The 20,763-nt window shown below is 35.2% G+C and overlaps 1 protein-coding gene across 3 annotated transcripts in view; it reads right to left on the bottom strand.

Moving 5' to 3' along the window:
• The window catches only part of LOC136040610 (uncharacterized), a 69,128-nt gene extending 58,789 nt beyond the window's left edge, over positions 1-10,339 (bottom strand). For 2 of the 3 annotated variants that reach the window (XM_065724885.1, XM_065724887.1), the window contains exon 1: positions 10,205-10,339. The gene's annotated coding sequence lies outside the window, so the exon portion shown is untranslated. The remainder of the gene's footprint in view (positions 1-10,204) is intronic. The other variant, XM_065724886.1, reaches the window with a different exon arrangement.
• Between the last annotated feature and the right edge of the window lie 10,424 nt (positions 10,340-20,763).

The raw sequence follows: 20,763 nt of genomic DNA, 5'->3' as shown, positions 1-20,763 counted from the left end.
TATATTTTGGGAAAATACGACGTTTTTTTGGGGGGATAGCTACCCTCAGATCACTTTTAATCTTAAAAAGGGCACTAGAAATTCATATTACCAATCCAATGGGTCCCCTCTAAAGTATATACGGCCACCCTTTTTATAAGAACCTTTCATGCCCCCAGGGCAAAACTTGCAGCCCTTGCCCTGAGAGCTGCGGGGTAGGAGCGTCCTCCTCAAAGACACAGTTTCCGGACCCTTTGACTACAATGAACAAATTTGCTATCTCCAAATTCTTATTGGACGTATTTGGGGAAATGATGAGCGTGGAGGGGCTGAATGCTCTCAAATCACTTTTGACTTTTAAAAAGGGTACTTTAAATTCTAACTTAAGATCAAAAGAGCCCCATCTGAAATTTATACGACCACCCATTCCACAAAACCTTGTATGCCCCAGGACATGACTTACAACCTTATCCCCTGGGCACTAGGGGGTTGTGTCAACCCTAGAGGCATTGTTATATGTTCTTTGGTCTATTTTAAGCAAATCACTAACAAACAATTTTAATCAGATCCGTTTTTTGAAGAGAGTTAAATGAGGGGGGGGGCTAACCGTATCATACTTGCAGCGGTAACTGCAACCAAGTAAAAACCGAACCACAGCCTATAGTAACCAAAAGTTAAAAACCACGTCTAGAAATACCCAGTAAAAATCTGACACTGATTCAGGGATGATAACTATTATTTTGGTTCGTCTTAAATGTAAAAATTTATAGCGAAAAGAAATTTATGGTGATTTCGAAAAAAAGTCCAAAACCCACCAAAATGACGTCAGATCAAAATGAAAAGCGTACCATTGGAATAGGCATGAACAGCAAGGAAAATAACTATTTTACATGGGTAGCACTGATCTGTCTCCTTTTCTTTTTTTTTTCTTACAGGGCTAGGGGGTGACCAAAACATCATAGAGAGATGTTTGATAGCTCATTCCAACGGAAATTAAATTTGGTAGTGCCCCTTTAAGTGACCAAAAATATTCGAGGGCAACTAGCCCCCCTCCCTAAAGCCCCCTTCTCTCAAAGTCATCAAATCAAAATTTTTAGATTTTGTTCAACATAGTTCAAAGTTTCAATATCTATGGTCTTGGTGATGGTATGACCCTCCATAGCGCCTTAGGAAAGGGGAGTACCCTGTATTGGTATCGGATGTATCGATATCACGCGTCTCGGTATGGGTGTATTGTTATTGGGTGCACTGGTATCGGCAGATTTTTAATAGGTTATATAAAAGATATTACTCATATCCACGTCCACCCTATAAATTCCAGCATCAGCAAGTTTCAAATGGAACTGAAAATGGCACTTTTGGTGCCATGTCTCAAGTAGAAAAGCTGGGACTAGTGAGCGACCAGCACCTTTTTAGAATGAAGTTTAATGGCTCATTTGAAAGCTGTTGCTCATATCTACGTAATTTTTATCAATTACTAGCTGTTGGGGTGGGGAAAAACAATCCGTATTCAGATCTATACCTCATGATTCTAATGATTACCCTTGAGCTTTGTTGATGGTGATTGCTAATCGAACATTCCCTATGTCCCCGTCGTCATTTATATATCCCCCTGTGCCCCCCGGCGTCCCGGTCGTCATTTGTGTCCCGGTCTGTATATACATTCGTTTTTGAATTGGTATATGATGAAATAAATTTTTTGTTTTTTTTTTCCTTTTTTCTTTTTAGTTTTTTTTGGTTTTTATCTTTTTTTTAGTATTTTTTTTCTTTTTTCTTTTTAGTTTTCTTTGTAGTTTTTACCTTTTTAGTTTTTTTTTTTTTTTTTAGTTTTGTTTTTCTCCTTTATTTTTCAGTTTTCTTCCTTTTTTTAGTTTTTTTCTTTTTAGTTTTTTTAATTTTTTTATTAGTTTTTAGTTTTTTTTTCTTTTTAGTCTTTTTTTGCAGTTTTTACCTTTTTTTTATTTTTTTTAGTTTTAGTTTTTTACCTTTTTTTAGTTTTTTTTAGTTTTTTTAGTTTTTCTTTCTAGTTTTTTTTGTAGTTTTTATGCTAAAGCCAAGTTTCGAACCTGGAACCTCTTAGACCTAGAACCTGGAACATAACGCGTTACCAACTCAGCTACTTCGGGCTTGAATACATTCGTTTTTGAATTGGTATATGATGGAATAAATTTTTTGTTTTTAGTTTTTCTTTCTTTTTTTAGTTTTTTTGTAGTTTTTACCTTTTTTATTTTTTGTAGTTTTTACCTTTCTTTAGTTTTTTTTTAGTTTTTAGTTTTGTAGTTTTTACGTTTTTTAGTTTTTTTTTCTTTCTTAGTTTTTAAGTTTTTTACCTTTTATTAGTTTTTTTAGTTTTTTAGCTTTTTTAGTTCTTTTAGTTTTTCTTTTTAGTTTTTTTTGTAGTTTTTACCTTTTTTAGTTTTTTTTCTGCTTTTGTATTCAAGGTTCGAACCTGGAACCTCTCGAACCTGGAACATAACGCGTTACCAACTCAGCTACATCGGCTTGAATACTTTCGTTTTTGAATTGGTATATGATGAAATAATTCAGACGTCATATGCGGACAGACAGACAGACAGACAGACAACTTATTTATATATATATATATATATATATATATATATATATATATATATATATATATATATATATATATATATATATATATATATATATATATATATATATATAGATACCACCCATAAGCAAAATATAGCACTAAAAAGAACACTTTTGTTTTCACTTTTTAAGTAGAAAAGCTTGGAAGTATAAAACGATATCATCATTATAATAATTATGGTCCTCCCGTTTACCACCCGTAACACATCCCGCATGTTCCTTCTAATACAAACACTAGATAAATCAAATTAGATTGTATAGGTGTGGCTCTGTTAGTACAGCGTTGGGCATCAAATTAGAGTGTAATGCATTCGATTCCTTCTTAGGATTTTTATTTCAATCACGGTTTTGTCCTTTCTACATGAGTATTTTTCAAGTGTCCCGGGAAGGTATTTTGCTAAGCAGTGGCGCACTTAGAAAATAATTATGGGGAAGGGGAGCTGACCCGAGTTATTTGGCCAATCAACGGAAAGCTTTTAAAATTCCTTTAAAAAAAACTACATTTTAATGCATTACTTCAAGTTTATTTCAGTTTATTTCAAGTTTATTTCTTTGAATGCACGTTTTGAGTAGGGACTAAGGAATGAATTATAAAAACAAGCAGATTAAATAAAACTTAAAAACAAAGCATTTTTTGAGGGGGTGGGTCTATAGCCCCTTGGGTGCGCGCCTATTGCCAAGCATTTTGACTTAAAAGGGAATAGAGGTCATCCAGTCCATTGTTTGCAACGACATTCTTAGTAGATCACTAAATCCGTACCCCCAACGAATACCGTAATTTTGCTAAATCCTGTGAGGAGGGGGGGGGTGAAATCTGGAGCAAAATTTCCCAAATTAAGTGAAAACGATAGAGAAAACTGAAAAACGAGCCATGTAGCAATGAAATAGGTATAGATGTACCGAAGAAAACTGACCTGTTTCAGTGGATGCTTGAATTATGCAGGCTTAACTTAGTTTTGACAACACTTCTAGAGAAACTAAATTTCAGCTGGGGGAGGGCAAACTGGGGTCCGGTGAGAACTGAGGTCTGGGAGGGGTAGTTGCCCCCTCTGCCCCTAGCAAATCTGCTAGGGGCAGACTGACCCCAAGCGCCCCTGACCCCAAACCCTTTCCATTAAGTGGTTGGAGAAGCGTAGGCATGTGGTTCTGGAACCAGTCAAAGTTGTATATTAAAATTTACTTTAAAAAAAAATTAAAAAATTTTAAAGATTTCTTATTGTTATAGTTACTTATTCAAATTATCTACTTGACAATTCCACCATAATATTCTCTCCATACGTAAGATTGTGCATCCAAAGAAGAAGAAAGATAAGTGAAACAGTTCTGTAGGAGAATTCACGTAATTCTTCCCGAAATATTTAAAATGAAAAAAAAAACTTAGTTTATAATACCTTTTATCGTACATACACAAGAAATAATCTTCTTTTTTTTGATTTTCGATTCATTTCTAAGTAATGAGTGGCTTTTTTATTTAGGGACAGGTTAAATAGCCCCCTAAGCTTAAAGGCAAATTTCTATTCAGCTAGAAAAAAAAACCCACAAGCATGTCAATATGCAAACCTGTCCGCTTAGTTAACCTTTTTTTGTCGAAGCTACTCGCCTGGAGCAAAATTTTATGTCCTACTACATTTAATTTTTCAAACAAAGAATTAAAGATCTATTTTTTTTTTTATTTAATAAAATACAAGAAGAAACGGAACAATGTTTTGATTTTTTTTTTCACTATAAATTTATTTTTTCCTTCAATTCTAGTACGATTTCTTCTTCCAGCTTCTTAATAAAGGTTGAGGTGTGTTATCTCCCCTAGATTGGAGGTGATTAGAAATTATATAAAATAATAAGTTGTCAACTGAAACCAAGGAGCAACATTAAAACTTAAAACGAACGAACATTATTCCGTATAAATAAAAGAGATCATTGCAGTGCGGTTTCTAAATTAAATTTAATCAAAAACGAGCAAAGATTAAGTTTTTTTCGAGAGAAGTAAAGGGCGAAATTTAAAATTAAAACGAACCAAACTTATTACTTCACAGCCTATCTAGCTTGCATCAATAAAATTATTGCAAATAAATCAAATAGTGATATTTCCCTATTTTTGCAGGATTACATAAAACTAGCACTTTATTGAAAACACAAAAGCCGAGTATAAAAATGAGGAATATGGATTTAGGAGTCAAAAGCATGTACGTAGCCACTCACCAACAAACCAATCTATAACGCTTTTTATAGTCTTACAAGGGCTTTGACATCAGTAACTTTCAGTATACAATTAAAATAATTAGTTTAAAGCCATTAAACATCATGCAAAATAATACATTTATCTATCAGGTAACATCTTGGTCTCACCTAGTATTGCTCGAAATGAAGAACATATCAACCGTAATATTAATTCTGGAAACCCAGTTATTTCTCTCTATAAAACAGAAAATTTCAAGTTGTGATACAACTTCTAAAGCGAGTCTGTAGTTTTAAAACTAATAAGATTGCTTCACTTCGAACTTGTCTACAAATTAATCATGAAATGTCCTTTTCAGGTCCAAAACGACATTCAATTATTGAACTGAGCTAATTGTGCAGAGGTGATGGTTTACTTTTACCGTACCAAGCTCCTATATTGTTTTGTGTTTTCAGTAAAGCGCTAGTTTTTTGTAATCCTACAAACATAGGGAAATATAACCAGTTGATTTATTTGTGCTAGTTTTATTGATGTGCGCTAGATAGACTGTGAATTAATAATTTTTGTTCATTTTAAGTTTCAACTTCGCTCTTTCCTTCCCTCGGAAGAGCAGTGTTTTTTCAAATTAATACGTTTAGGTATAAAAAGGCTAATGAACATTAATATAGTCGCTGAAACTGAGAGGCTATATAAATACTTTCGTTAGTTATGAATTAATTGACAGCAGTTAATGGCGTTTTGGCAGTTTGCTGGCAGTTTGGTTAAAATTGTTATTTTCATATAAACAATAGTGGAAATCACACTTTACTTTGAAGCGATTTCTTTTGTCGTTTGAAAAGTACTTCAGAAACTTTCTATATCTATGTTCGAATGAACCATTGTCCGATATCCTAAAACCTCTGATTCGATACGGTTACCCCTGGAAACCAAACGCCTCCATAAAAAATCTTTTCGGGGGAATAAAGAGGGGCTTGACGCTTGTACTGGAAGGTTATAAAATATATGGAATTTAATTCTTGTAGTATTAATCAAGAGCACTGCCTTATAACAGTGTCTTCCTCTTCTAAAATATTATGTAAATTTTTTTATGCTAACTAGACATGGCGTTAGTGGACATGGTGTCGGTAGTTTTAACGGAGGCTCACGAGCCAGATAATCATCTTCTAGACCCTGAGATAGTTTTATACTGACAATGATTCTGGCTGTCTACTTAGGTTGAAGGAATGAATGACTTCATTGAGAAATTACGACTAATCTCATATTTTTTCATGCTGCTAATAGGATTGGCACACGCTTCCAATTTGTTCTTCTTCAGTGGCTGTAAAAGATATTCAGGTACATTTATCTTCAGTTTATCCACGCTGAATTACACCCGAATTAAGATATATATTTTTAGTACAACTAAACACAATATTGCTTGCAACACAAATGCACTATAATCGGGGGCTTAGCTCCAGCATTGTAATTGGGGGAGGGGTCCTTATCTGGATAGTCAAGGGGTATAGGCTATAAAATATTTTTTCTCCAAATTATTGTGGGCAACTGCCCCCCCCCCCTTGCCTGCCAAAAAAACGCCCTTGATTATTATGTTTTTGATTTATGGACTCGATTCGCCAGTGAAGGGGAATTCTCGGGGAAGGGGGGAACACAAATGAAATAAATTTTCCGAGAAGATTTTTTTCAAATACTTTTATATTTAAAAGTGCGATCGTTACTGAAGCGTGGGACAAAAATTTACCGTAGGGGGTATTTTTCAGGGAGGAATTCTCCATGAGAGGGGTTTGTCAGTACATCGAATTTTCAATGAGTTTTCTTTCCTTTGAAATCGCAGCGATGTGCAACGGATAAGCTAGTCCTTTTTATATAAACATTACTCAGGGTCGTCAATGGGGGGGGGAGCAGGGGTGGACCTTTACCCCCTAGAATCTGAACAAAATTGGTATTTTCATTTAAAACACCCAAAAAATGAAAAAATAGAACAATGAAATTGCCACCTCAGATATTTTGAAAAATATATCTTACCCCCCTCCCCCATTTTCGTGAATTTACGCCCCTGGCATTGCTAAAAACAATGTGTAGTTTGAAAGGCTTTTCCCACGTATTTGTTCTGTACTAGCTATATTTGCGGCGATCTGGGCCTAAGACAATTGCATATCTAATTTTCTGTGTTAAAAAAAAAAAAAAATAAATAAAAAAAAAAAAAAAAAATCAGCTGACTCAACTAACCCAGCGTTGCATCAAAGACGGAATATGTTTGGGTTGGTTAATTTTGGTTTACAGATTGTCTTGCGGGTTCCTCGTATTAACGAGATAAGGGTAGGGCTTGAAGTGGGTCATTCTGTATCTTCGGGACAGAAACTATCACCTGATTGATTTGATCTGATCTTTTGATGAATAGTTGAAGAAATGTCGAACATTAAATTTTGTGTAGCTAAATCTTTTTGTATCAAAAACAAATAGCTATGAGACAAATTTGCATGTGTAATACTTGTTCTATGTCGGAAAGATTAAGAAAACAAGATTAAGGTTACAAAAAGGGATTAAGAAAAGCAGGCCTATTTGCTTTGAGATACAATTCCACTTAATCTAGGGCAGCACTTTCCAAACTAGGAGGCTCGCCTCCCTAGGGAGGCATGGACTAGTTTATGGGGAGGCGCAAGTATTAGCCAGGATTGACAAAAAATCGAATGGAATCTAAACTACACAGTCAGGCGAGATATCTTAACCCTTTCAGGACTGTGGCACTTACTGGCCCCGACTCAACAAAAGTTAGGTTTGCTATCTCAACGTAGAATTCACAAGATTTTATGGATTCTACTAGATTCTCCATTCAGGGTTGAACAAATAGACGATTGACCATTAGACTATTTAGACGATAAACGATGCAATCTTTCCGATTAATTAAATTCTCAGATACGCACTTCAAAATTCGCCCTGGAAGTAGAAAAAGGAACTCAGGTAGCTACAACCACATATTTAATTGGGCATCTTCTACATATTGAAAAGAATTTTTACACTTATTCCTGGAAAAGGCACATCCCGTGAAACTTTATGTAATTGACACTCCTTTCTAATGAGAAAGGCACATTGTAGAATAAATTCTTTTGGCTTTGTACAGATGGTGCACAGCTTAGATACCAATACAGTTATGAAAACTCGATTTATTTTTTGGACACAGTGCGCGGTAGCGATGCTAGCGGCTAGAGACAGGAAACTGGCAGCACAGCTTAGATACCAATATTGGTATCTAAACTGTGTATGCAACAAAACAAAATTGCGTTCCCGCCTATGGTGTTGTAGTACGATCTACGCGTCGGAGCGCGGGCTTGGAGGAGGCGCCAAGTTCAGAGCTCTGTACCAAAAGCTTCTTATTGGCAAGATAGGAGTTTTCATAACTGTATATTGGTATCTAACCTGTAAGATGGTGCAAAATCACTGTCAGGACACAAAACTGGCCTTCTAGCAGTATTTAAAATGAAAACACCCGATGTTCTCGCGATGCGCAGCATGTTCCACAGAGCAGCTCTTGTATCAAAAGATAAAATGCGGAACTTCATTGTTTTTACAAAAGTGACAAAAATTACGGACTATATAAAAAAAAAAGTTCGTTATAAGTTAGAATCTTAGATTGTTTACAAAGCCGTGTGACGATATGGGAGCTACTTATACCACACTTTTGTGAAGTGTGCTGGCTATCTCGTGCTAATGTTATTAAGAGCATACATGAACTCAAAGTGGAAATTGCAATTGTAATAAAAGAAAATCAAACTGACGACGCAAGTATATTTCAGGGATGATAATTTAATTATTAAACTGATCTGTTTGATGGAAATCTTAGGACAACTGAGCGTTTTGAATAAAACGATGTAAGGACCAAAAATACATTTATTGACTCAAAAAGCAAAGGTGAAAATATTAATAAAAATGGAGCTTTGGAAGACAAATTGGGAAAAATATGAGTTTAAGATGTTTCTACATCTAAATTTATGCGTCCAACATAACATACAAGCAAACAAAAGTCAATCTGTTGAATGCAGGGATGGTTTGCTAATTCATTTCTCAAACTATTTTGATAATTTAATTTTACAGAATTTGTGTGGATACAGAATCTGCTTATCGACGAAGAAAATGATGAATTTGAATTAGCAAATAATTAGAAAGAAAACTTGATTGAATTATCTTGCGATACTTATTTAAAACAAAAATTCCAGAATGCATCTATAATTCAATTTTGGCTAAATATTAAGAGTAAATATGATATTCTGTGAAATAAAGCTTTAAAAGTATTGATGACATTTGCAATATCCTGTTTATACAAAACAAGTTTTTTCTGGATTAGATGAAATGAAATATGCATTAGCTGAAATAAAATCGAAATTTTGTGTTCGTTTGGTTTCAATCTCATGATTGACATCGAGATTTAACAAACTTTGTGCTAATAGGCAAGCATATCCTTCTCTTTCAAAGACAATAACATAAAATTTGTTTTTCATTTTCTTTGTTTGTAATAGTTCGCCTTAAATAAATTTCATAGAACTAAAAATTTTCATGTCTGCATTATTTTTTAAAATGGAAGGGAGGCATTATACGATCAAATATTTCTACATAAAGACATTCTACAAATAATGATTCTATAGACATTGAGAAATATCAAAAGCCAGTTTATTCCAAACATTTTTTTTAGAATTTACTGCATGAACTGTGAAGCAGTATTTTTTTTGTTCATTTTTAGTTTCAACTTCACTCTTTACTTTCATCAATAAAACTTTCTATTTGATAATGTGAACGATAAGTCTGATGTTGATTAGCATTGGCTCCTGTGTCTGGACAAGTACGAGATAAAATTTACACCAATAATCTACGGCATAAAACATCATAAATTTCAAATAGCAATTGCTTTATTTTGGAGTATTTGCAAAGGCTCAATATTACTAGGGGGAAAAAATGCACCAATCGCAATGCCAGTGTCTCTACCTCATCGCAACAGATTTCTTAATTCGAACACAACGCTTCGTAGAGTTCAATCACAACAAAACAAAATATCCCACAAACAGACCCCGTAGAGGAATATAATTTAAGGGAGATGCAAATCGGTGGCGTAATTTCGTTAAAATCCAGGGGAGAGGGGCAAAGTTCGAGCCAATTTTCCCAAATCAAGTGAAAATGACAATAAAAAATGATCCATATTTACCATAAAAGAAAAGATTTACTAAAGAAAACTGACTCACTTCTATGGATGCTTTAGTAATGCAGCCTTATCTTAGTTTTGACAAAATTTTTAAACAGACTTAATTTCAGCTGGGGCGCGAACTGGAGCCTGAGGTGCAAACCAAGATTTAAGAGGGGCAGTTGTCCCCCTGTTTCCTTAGAAAATTACGCCACTGATGCAAATTCTCCAATGCTAAAGCAACAAGAGGAGGGCCTTATACATACCTGCTGTTGATGAGGATCTGTTTTGTTTTAATGTAGTAACTCCAACAGTCTTAGGCTACAGCTTAATTTCACCTTCAAAATAACAAATATTGGGTGAGTCTAAGAACAAAAAACTCATTGAGGACCCGCTTTGAGCATGCAAGGAGTAACATATACATTAATTATAGTGACATTGAAAAAACCGGCGAAACAGAAAGTAACCCATAGCAAAGGCATTTGACAATGTCAGTAATATCCTCAAAGACCGGAAGTCATGTCAAACAATTACTCATGTGAATTTTACTTTTTATTGACATCTACCGCGTCTATGTAATAATCAGCGCATATTTTCAGAAGATACAAATTATATCGGAACGAAAGGAATTTTCTCGTTTTGAAAGAAAAAGCACATTATTATGAAAGACTTTGATTGTAGAAAACAAAGTCTATTTTGAGCAGTAAACAACCAAGTAGCCATAATGATATGCAAGAGTGGTAATGATAACCTTTGTTTATGCTAAACCCAAAATTGTGTTAAATTACAGTTTTAGCCTCTTAGCTCACATCATAGGCAGCGTAACAGCGCTGGCTAAGGCACGTATTATAGAAGGAATTGTCGTGGAAACTTCGATTGGAAATCAGAAGTTCTAGTGCCCTTTTCAGAGTCAAAAGTAATCGAAGGACAAATAACCTTCCTCCTCCTCTCACACACCCTTTGTCCCCCAAGTGTATCCGATCGAAATTTTGAGACACTGATTTTGTTTAAAATAATCCAAAGATCATATAACAATGCTTCCGGTGTTGGCAAAACCCCCCAAGAGCATGAGGGCAAGGGTTGTAGGTTATGTCCCAAGAGCATATAACGTTTTATTGGAAGATTGGTCGTATAAACTTTGGAGGAGGCTCATTTGATTAGAAATTGAAAGTTCTAGTTCCCTCGTTAAGAGTCGAAAATGATGAGTGCGAGAAAAGCCCCTCTCCTCTCTCTACACTCTTTGCCACAGATGCATCTCATCGAACTTTTGAGAAAGTGGTTTGGTTCAAAATAGTTCGCAAATTATATAACAATACGTCCAGGGGTGAAACAATCCCCAAGAGCCCGGGGATGAGGGTTGTAAGTTTTTCCCCGGGGACATATAAGGTTTTTTATTGAAATTGAAAGTTGCAGTGTTCTTTTTAAATGAAAAGTGATATAAGGGCAACCAGTACCCCCCCTCCACGACAGTCATTTCCTAAATCACATCCAATCAAAATTTTGAGACAGCTACTTCGTTCAGGATATTTAAAAGGACTAAGACTAAAACTATTAGACTAAAAAACTATTAGACTAAAATTTAAAAGACTAAGTCACTAAGGTTAGGAATAAGTGAAGATGAACAGGTGACCTTAGGTAACGAAAAGATTGATCAGGTTGGGAGCTTCAGTTACCTTGGTAGTATTATTAGTAAAGATGGTGGGAGCAGTGAAGATGTTAAAAGTAGAATAGCTAAAGCTCAGGGTGTTTTTTCACAGTTAAAAAAAGTTTGGAAGAATAGAAAGATAAGCCTACAAACCAAGATTAGAATATTGGAAGCTACAGTGATGACAGTGGTCAAATATGGCTCTGAAGCATGGACACTCCGAAAAGCAGATGAAAATTTACTAGATGTTTTCCAGAGAAATTGCCTACGGATTGTTCTGGGTACCCGGCTGACTGACCGTATTTCAAACAGTAGTTTGTACGAAAAGTGTGGTTCAATCCCGCTTTCTGGGGCTATAATGAAAGAAAGGTTGAGATGGCTAGGCCACGTTCTACGGATGAAGGATGACAGATTACCGAAGATTGTCCTTTTTGGCCAACCGTCTGGGGCTACACGGAAAGCAGGTCGTCCTTGTCTGGGTTGGGAGGATGTCATAAATAAGGATTTAAAGGAAATGGGAACTTCCTGGGAGGGTGTAAAGAGGGAGGCTTTAAATAGATTAGGTTGGAGGAGGAGCGTGCGTAGCTGTGTTGGCCTCAGGCGGCTTGGTGCTGCAGTGAGTTATTAGTAGTAGTAGTAGTAGTAGTATTTATGTCTTTGGGGATACCCCCTTACAGCCCTCAGAGCAAGGACTGTAAGTTAGGCAATTCGTCCATTGTCCACGTATAGTACATGCTATTGAGAAAAGTGGGCATGTTTGACATTTACTTTCCAAAAAGATGAAGGGTAATCAGGTGAGCCGTCCAGAGAATGTTGAACTAAAATCAATACGCGTTATGTGCATAGGCCTACGGGTTGTCATCTCAACTGAAATCAATACACATCATCTGCGGGTTGTCGTTATGTGCATACGGATATCATTATGAAACGTCCGGGGCATTATTAGGGGAATGCTCAATTGACCAAAAAGCATCACACATAATCTACTACTGCTATTAATACAGCTTCTACTACTGTTACTACTACAACTAATGCAACACTATTGTTGTTACTACTGCTCCTACTACTACCACTACTAGTATGATGCTAGTACTATCAAGGCTAAGCGTATGAAGGTGAAAATTTGACGGAATATTGAGGAAAAATTTGAACTAAATAAAAAATAGATCACGTACATGCAGATTTTCCAAAGGCTGTATCCAGAGAATGGATTTGGTGTATTAAGTTGGAACTTTCAGAGAATGCTTAAATGGGAAGATCAATTGGCCAAAAAGTAATATGTGCTTGCTTCGACTAATACTGCTACCACTGCTACTTTTACTGCTACTGCTACTGCTACTAAATTGATCCAACTACTACATCAATAGTAACTATTTGTAAGGCTTAGAGTATTAACATGAAAAGGGGGTCAAAAGGGCGCATCAAAAATGTTTTAGGAACGGTTAACCGAATTAAGATTAAACTTTCAGGGTATCATGAAGGGGACGTTCAACTGACCAAAAGGTAACATGTATATGCTACTACTGCTATTAGTACTGCCGCTATTATTGTTACTACTACTACTACTAATACAACCATACTGCGGATACAACCTGGGGAATAGCTACAGTATTTATGTGGGGGGGGGGGAATAGGGAATGCTATTGAAGTAGGTGATATTCAAGCGGTAATGAAGAAAAGTAACTATTGAACAAAGACACCACTTGGTGAATTTAAAAACATTGCGTAATACATTATAAACAATAAACATAAATTGAACAATTATATATATATATATATATATATATATATATATATATATATATATATATATATATATATATATATATATATATATATATATATATACGTGCTGGTGCTTGGCTTTTATTAAAACTTTCAGCAATGAGCTGCTGCAGACGACAGTAGTATAGCGTAAACAAACTTTCGGATGGGCAATGGAAATTGTCATATACACTCGGTTTTTTTCAGCCAGATTCACCACTAATGCTGCAGTACATATCCCCCCTCCACTTCAAGCATAAATTTTCAAGTATCCTTGGATCTCCCTTAGGTGAGAATACTAATCCAGTAAATGAAAATGAAAACCAGCATGTAAAACTCTCCTATATTAAGACTATCCAGATGATTTGAATGTCTTAGATACACAATATTGGCAAAATTTTTCGTGGCTTTGGTGGTTCAGGGTTCAAGAATAGGTTAAAAATTGATGTTAAGACGAGTAGGGTACTAAAATCAGGCATAAAACAAGATAAAGAGGTGATGTTTGGAGACAAGATCGACCAAGAGGATAGCTTGACTTACCGATGTAGTATTCAGTAGCGACAATACACAATAATATAGGGGTGGCAAAATTAGATGCATTCTAAGACCACACTGGCTATACATGACGCATGAAACCAAGAAAGGAAAGGATACAATAAATGAAAAATAAAATCAAATAGGTGAGAAAATGAGGATTTTTTCAGTCAGTAGGATAATATGAAGACGAAAAACAAGCAAATATTTTGACAAGGACCTCCACCAAGTCGTCCTCAGTGCTCAAAAAAAAAAAAAAAAAAATAAAAGGAACAAAATCTAGCCATTCGAATTGAATCTGAGAAGAGAAGAAAAGATACCCAAAGGTACAGATATGAAATAAAAAAGACACAAATATGAGTATCTTTTCTCCTCTTGTCAAACTCACTTCGAAAGGTTGGATTTTTTTTTTTTTTTTTTGAGCAATGAGGACGAGTTAGCCGAGGTCCTTGTCGAAATATTTGCTTGTCTTCGTATTTTGCTACTGGTTGACATCAATCAATCAATATTTATTAATTCAAAATACAACATTCTGTTTTTTCATAATCCTTGTTTTCTCACCTATTTGATTTTATTTTTCATTTATTATATTCTTTCCTTTCTTGGTTTCATAGGGCAAAATTAACATTTTCAAATTCAAAGGGGGAGGGAATTTTTTAATTTTTCTGTAAATACGAAAGAAAAAGGTGGGAGACAAAGGGGAGCGACGGAAGTATCTGGGGGAAGGGGGGCCAAACTCCCCCTTCCATTAATTGGTGCCACTGGTAGCATTATTAGCGAGGATGGTGAATACAATGAAGATGTAAAAAATATAAAAGCCAATGGCCAGAGCGCTTTGTGAAATGGAGATCTTGCCTTATAGGAAGAATATTTAGGCAGTATGCATGAAAATATGCTAAATCGGTTTAGTGACCAGATAATGATGGATCTACCTACTTGAGTTTCAATTCCTTTCAAATAAAATGTCGATTGATAAAACATATTTTGCAAAAGAGATGATTGTATACTGATGAAATGATGCGTGCAAATCCTTCACATGTTTCACCAAAGCTTTTTAATGCTTTAAAAAGGCTTCTTATTCTAACTCAACGACCCTTGTTTTTCAGGAGTTGTTCTTAAGGAATTGGAGCAAAAAGTCAAACTATAGCGTAAAGAGCGAGGGATTGAGCAGGAGGTGTGCTCCCTCATATACGAACTGGCTTCTGTTCGGTTTAAGTTTTAATGCTGCTCCTTACTTTCAGTCAATTTTTTTAGATTTAATTCCAGATTGTTTCGCAATCAATAACCAAGTCAAACTCAAAGCGAGCAGAAACTAGAGCTCTTTATAACTCTCTTATAACTTTAATAAATCTGAAATTATTAAAACTTCCCGGAAAAATATCAATACATATTAAACTGTCAATCTACATTCATTTTTTCTTTCCAATGTTCTTGGTTATGACAGTGATTTTTATATGAGAAATAAGAGTAGAGATCAGACTTTCAGTTAAGTGCAAAATACGTCCTGGTTCTTAGATGACATAGGGGGCGTTAGCCCTACTCCTCTTCGTGGTAGTTTCTGCTAGTTTTGAGTTTGGGTTGATTGTTTATTTTAATTAATTAAAAAATTCCACCAAAGAAGTTTTTCAAAGAAAAGCAAAGAGCTACATTAACTAAAGATGAGCCGAAATTAAGTCAAGTAATTTTCCAAGCGTAAAACTACCCTAAATCCCCATCAATAAATAAATAAAACCCAAAAAAAAAACAGAAATTACAATAAATAACTGAATCAAACTCAAAACGAGCAGAAGTTAAGATGAGTAGGCCTGATAGTCCCGGGCCTTCTAAAGACCAGAACATAATTTGCACTTTACTGAAAACAAATTACATTTAAATGTTTCCTCTTTTTTATCTTTAATAAATCCAATATTACTCCTATTGGGTAAAAAATTCAATATTAAACACTTAAGAGTGTTTTGATTTATTTTAGCATCCCTCTTAACATTCTCTGAAAGTTTCACCTTCCTACCCTTAGCCTCAGTAGTAGTAGTCGTTGTAATAGTAGCAAAGTAGCAGCACTTGTAGTACCATCAGTAAGCACAGATTGCTTTTTGGTTTTTTCAACATCCCTATTAACACTCCTTGAAAGTTTCAATTTAATACTCTAATCGCTTTCTGAAAAATTGTCGACAGCAAGTGCTGCATCAAGACACCCGAAGGCCAACCCCAAAACTGTCGAATTCTATCTGGCGTCAAGCAAGGCTGTGTACTGTCGCCGTTACTTTTCGTGATAATCATTGACTTCATTCTCCGCAACTCCGCGACCGATGGTATCAAACTTTCTGCCGAAAGACAGTTGGTGACCTAGACTTTACAGATGATATTACAATACCACATTCGTGCAAGCAACGTCTGCAAGAGCTTCTAAACAGGGTCAGCGAAAAAGCAAGCCAACTTGGCCAAGAATAAATTCGAACAAAACCAAAATAATGGTGACTACTGATTCCTCACTTCATATCAGATATGGAAATGAGGAAATAGTAAAAGTCGCGGAATTCAGGTACCTTGGAAGCATAGTGGAGAATACGGGATCAATATTCAAAGAAATAATAACGAGAATAGGGCAGGCGAACACCGCGTTCAATAGGGTCAAGCGCATATGGAAATGGAAAAATTACTCGAACCGGCTTAAGTTACGCCTGTCCAACAGCAACGTCATCCCAGTCCTCCTTTAAATAGCCGAAATCTGAAGTTTGAACCAACAACAGGAGGAGAGAATCCTTGCATTCGAGAACAATTGTCTTCGAAGAATTTAAATATTCATTGGTCAGACAGAATCACAATTGAAAAAGTCCACAAACTTGCCAGCCAGCCTCTAGTGACAAATATCATTAGAGCTCGGAGGTGGAGATACTTTGGCCATGTTCTTCGAGTGCAGGACACTCAGATCCCAAAAGCCACTTGACGTTGGTACCCAAACGGAAGTCGAAGACGGGGAAAACCATGGAACACTTTGCGTCGAACATACCAGTCTGATCTGCACAGTATCCATGCTTACATATATGCAGCTGCCCAATTCAGAAAAGATTGGCGAAGTCTTGTGGATGCCCTGAGTGCCTCTGATGGCATAGGCAGATGTAAGGTCTAAGGTAAGATCTAATAACGTAAGTTCCATTAAATCTGAATATCTCAATCTACGCCACAAAAAGGCGTTTTTAAAAGATTTCTAGGAAATTAGGTGTCAACTTTTAGTTTTGTGTCGTATATTCGAATCTTTTATCAAAGTTATTCAAGCCCTGGCAAGCCCAATCAATTTTGTATACTTTGGTCACACAGACTACTAAATTTAATAACAGAAGAGATGGGATAATACTTCATGGTATCGAAGGGCCTTAACCCCAATTATTACCAATCAGCATACAAAAGCCAAAACGAACAGGAACTGAATAAATAATCTCGTCCAAGCATAAAGATAAGAGATGCTCCGATACTTTTCAATTATATTGACCACAACCAAGAAGTGAAGTTAGGTTAGTCCTAATGAAATATACCAAAATATGGTGAAAATGTAATAATTTAGAAACAAAATTATGGAAACTACACAAGAGAACTATGGGAAGCTGGCAGCCCAAAACGTATTTTATTAAATATTTAACCCAACCTAATCAACTCTATATATTAAATATTTAATCAAAATATACCTGTATAGTTGTTTATCTCATTGAGACTAAGCTAATTATTTCCGAATGTAGACAGAGAAACTAATTTTACTCAGCTCAAACAGATCAAACTTCTTGAGTGTAGTCGATATAATTGACAAGAGCCGATGCTGCTACATATAAACAAATAAATCCTAAAATAAACACGAACCAAAATGAATAATCCCGTCAAACTTAAAACGAACATAAATTACCGCAAACAGGAATCCGGCTACCGCTCCTGATCTTTGAATAGGCATAGTGCCATTTGTGCTTTACTGAAAACAATTTTCATTTTGAACAGTGTGCTTTTTTATCAATTATAATATCAGCAACAACGCAATGAAAAAACAGGGTACTTGTATGTTATTCAGAACACACTCAATAAGTGAAGTTAGCTTCTTTCGTGAAACAAAGTACGATGCAGGTACATTTTAATTAAATATTTTATAAATAGAGGCGGTTAGGTTAAGTTAGGTATTTGAAATAATACACCAAATAATAAATAATGTGCAAATACAGAGCCCAAACGTTTGATGAAGCTAATGAAATGAAACAAAATATGTTGAAAATATAATACCTTACTAGGAAAATTGTAAAATTACAACTTAGAATTATGTACCCAGAATGCAAAAATGTCTTTAAGAATCGCGTTAAAAAGAGGTACACGCAAATTGACTTTATTCAAACATGGCCTATTGTTACACTTCCAAAAATGTTCCGTCTCGTAGGAGCATAAAGTCATGTTGTGTCCATAGACGCACTGTTTTGTTGTGGGCAACAACCACTTTTTCTGGAAAAATATAATTGCCATTTTAGTCTTTGGCAAATCCCAAATCTTCATTTCAAAATCCATGTTCAGACACTATCTTCTATCACTATGCGTTGCAAACTAAATTGAGTTCGGTCTTTGTGGCTATGAAACTGGATTTTCGCGTCGTAGTTTGTTTAACGGAAGAACCTAACTTCCCTTATTGAATGTGTTCTGAATAATACCCAAGTACCAAAAACAGTATAACGAGGCTGACAACAATAATAGTATTGCTACTTCCTCACTTCCAAACCCTCACGCCTTTTATGGCTTGAGCGTCATAAGTGTTTTATTGAAAACGACATGTATTTTGAACACTGTGATTTTAATGGTCAAAACATAAAAAAAATTGCCATGATAATCATGATAGTTGACGACATAAGCAACAAAGCCACAATAATTGAGAAGACAGATTACATAAGCAATAACACAGCAAATAAATATCACAGGGCTAATCAGGGCTTACAAATAAGGTTGGTACTATTCCCTTGTCCTCCCTAACCCTCTAAAAGGCTTTAACGTTGTTTATAGTTTAATCAAAAATAATTTTTATTTTGAATAGCGTGTCTTTTAATCAAAATATAGGAAAAACAACCATAATAAGCAAGATGACTGGTAATAACTAATGAAAGTTGATGAAACTATTATATTTGGAGATATGCCAAAACTTGATAAAAATATAATACTTTAGTTTATATAATAGTATAATTTGGGCTATATATTTGCACATTGGGGGAGGGGGGGGGGTAAAGTATCCTAGCCTTACCACCACCACCACCCTAATGTGCAAATATATAGCCCAAGTTATACAAGTCCAATGCATTCTGTCACCCGTCATTTGACTTTGTGGCTATGAAACCGTTTTCTTAGATCTTACATTCAGCAAACGGCAAATATATGACAGTTCATATTATTGGCTTACCAAAAAAGTGAATATACCACTCGATGCCTTTGCTTCTATTGCAAATTCAAATTTAAGCACTTTTTGACCTAACTAATCCAGCATAACCTAACCTAAACTAACCTTATTTTAAATAATTTTGGCACTGAGGAAATGTGGTATTATTTTGTCGAAAACAACCAAGAAAACGGGGTTGAGAAAACGTAGTATTATTTTGTCGGAAAACGACCGATAACTCATACTTTTATTGAAAATCTATCATGTTTAAGAGCTCAAAAAGTGCTTAAATATGAATTTGCACTAGAAGCGATTATTAAATTCGTAAAGAGCATAAAAAAGCATCGAGTGGTATGTTCACTTTACTGGTAAGTCAATAATATGAACTGTCATATATTTACCTACCAAACTTCTCGATTGTGTACTGGCTAATATGGAAGTACCTAATATACAAAAACTTTTCACCAATGTTTTATTCCTTTAAGATATATTATTTTCTAATGTATAGAAAATCAATTGGCTGCACATACCTTTTTAATTTTACTGCATCAACTTTTCTTGTTATGCTGTCTACTTAGTTTGCTTGTATATGACATCATCGTTGCAACTATTGTGACAAGCGCCCAAGTTTAATAGACAGTACATTTCAAACCGAGGCTTCATAAGCGCATTTTAGTAAAAAGCGCACGTTTTATACCTTTTTCAAAATCCTGCAAAGATTTGGGTTCACAAAAGTATAAGTCTTGAGACAGCCTTCCTCATCCCCTCACTGATTCAATAGTTAGACATTTTGTATTTCATTCAACCAAAAGCTTCTTTCAGACTCTTTTGGGGCAAAGACAAGACTCAAATTTAGCCATAGGCTTTGAAATCTTAGCCAAAAAATTGCCTAGTCTCCTATGGCGTCAATCCATGAAAATGCAGGAGGATGGTGTAAAATTTGTTTTTCAAACTGTAGGAGGGGGGGGGCAATGTTTTTTTCTATTTTTTGATGAAAATACCAAATGAATATTTTTTTTAATCAAAGGGGATCAATTTTTTTTTAATCAAAGGGGATCAAAAAACACCCTCCAATTGACACAAATGGCAGCCTCTGGTAAAGGGCCTTAAATTCTGAGAATGACCCATTTTAAACAATTGCTTCAGAGACAAATTCTGCTAGAAGAGTGGTCTCATTTGACAGTAATGAAGTAAGGATCTTCACATATTTTGGTCAAAATGATTGGGCTACTCGAGTCCTGTTTCTATTCCTGTTCTACTTGATCTTTTTTTTTTTGTTTAATCCAAAAGTAAGGTTAAGGGAAGCAGTAGTGGCAGTAAAAAAGAAATAACCTTCAAATAGCTTGAAATCTTCCGTGATTAAAAACTTAGGTGTTTCTCTGTCCATGGTCCCGATCCTAAAGTCAAAATTTTTGGAAATTCCGTACTAAATATTGAAAAATTAAAGAAAAATACGCTGGCTGTAAATGATTTATCCTTCCACTTTGGGCTCTTTT

The sequence above is a fragment of the Artemia franciscana genome, chromosome 21 (assembly GCF_032884065.1).
Source record: "Artemia franciscana chromosome 21, ASM3288406v1, whole genome shotgun sequence".
In the NCBI taxonomy this organism is placed as follows: domain Eukaryota; kingdom Metazoa; phylum Arthropoda; class Branchiopoda; order Anostraca; family Artemiidae; genus Artemia; species Artemia franciscana.
Note: the sequence above shows the minus strand (reverse complement) of the source record. Positions and strands in the feature narration are given on the sequence as shown.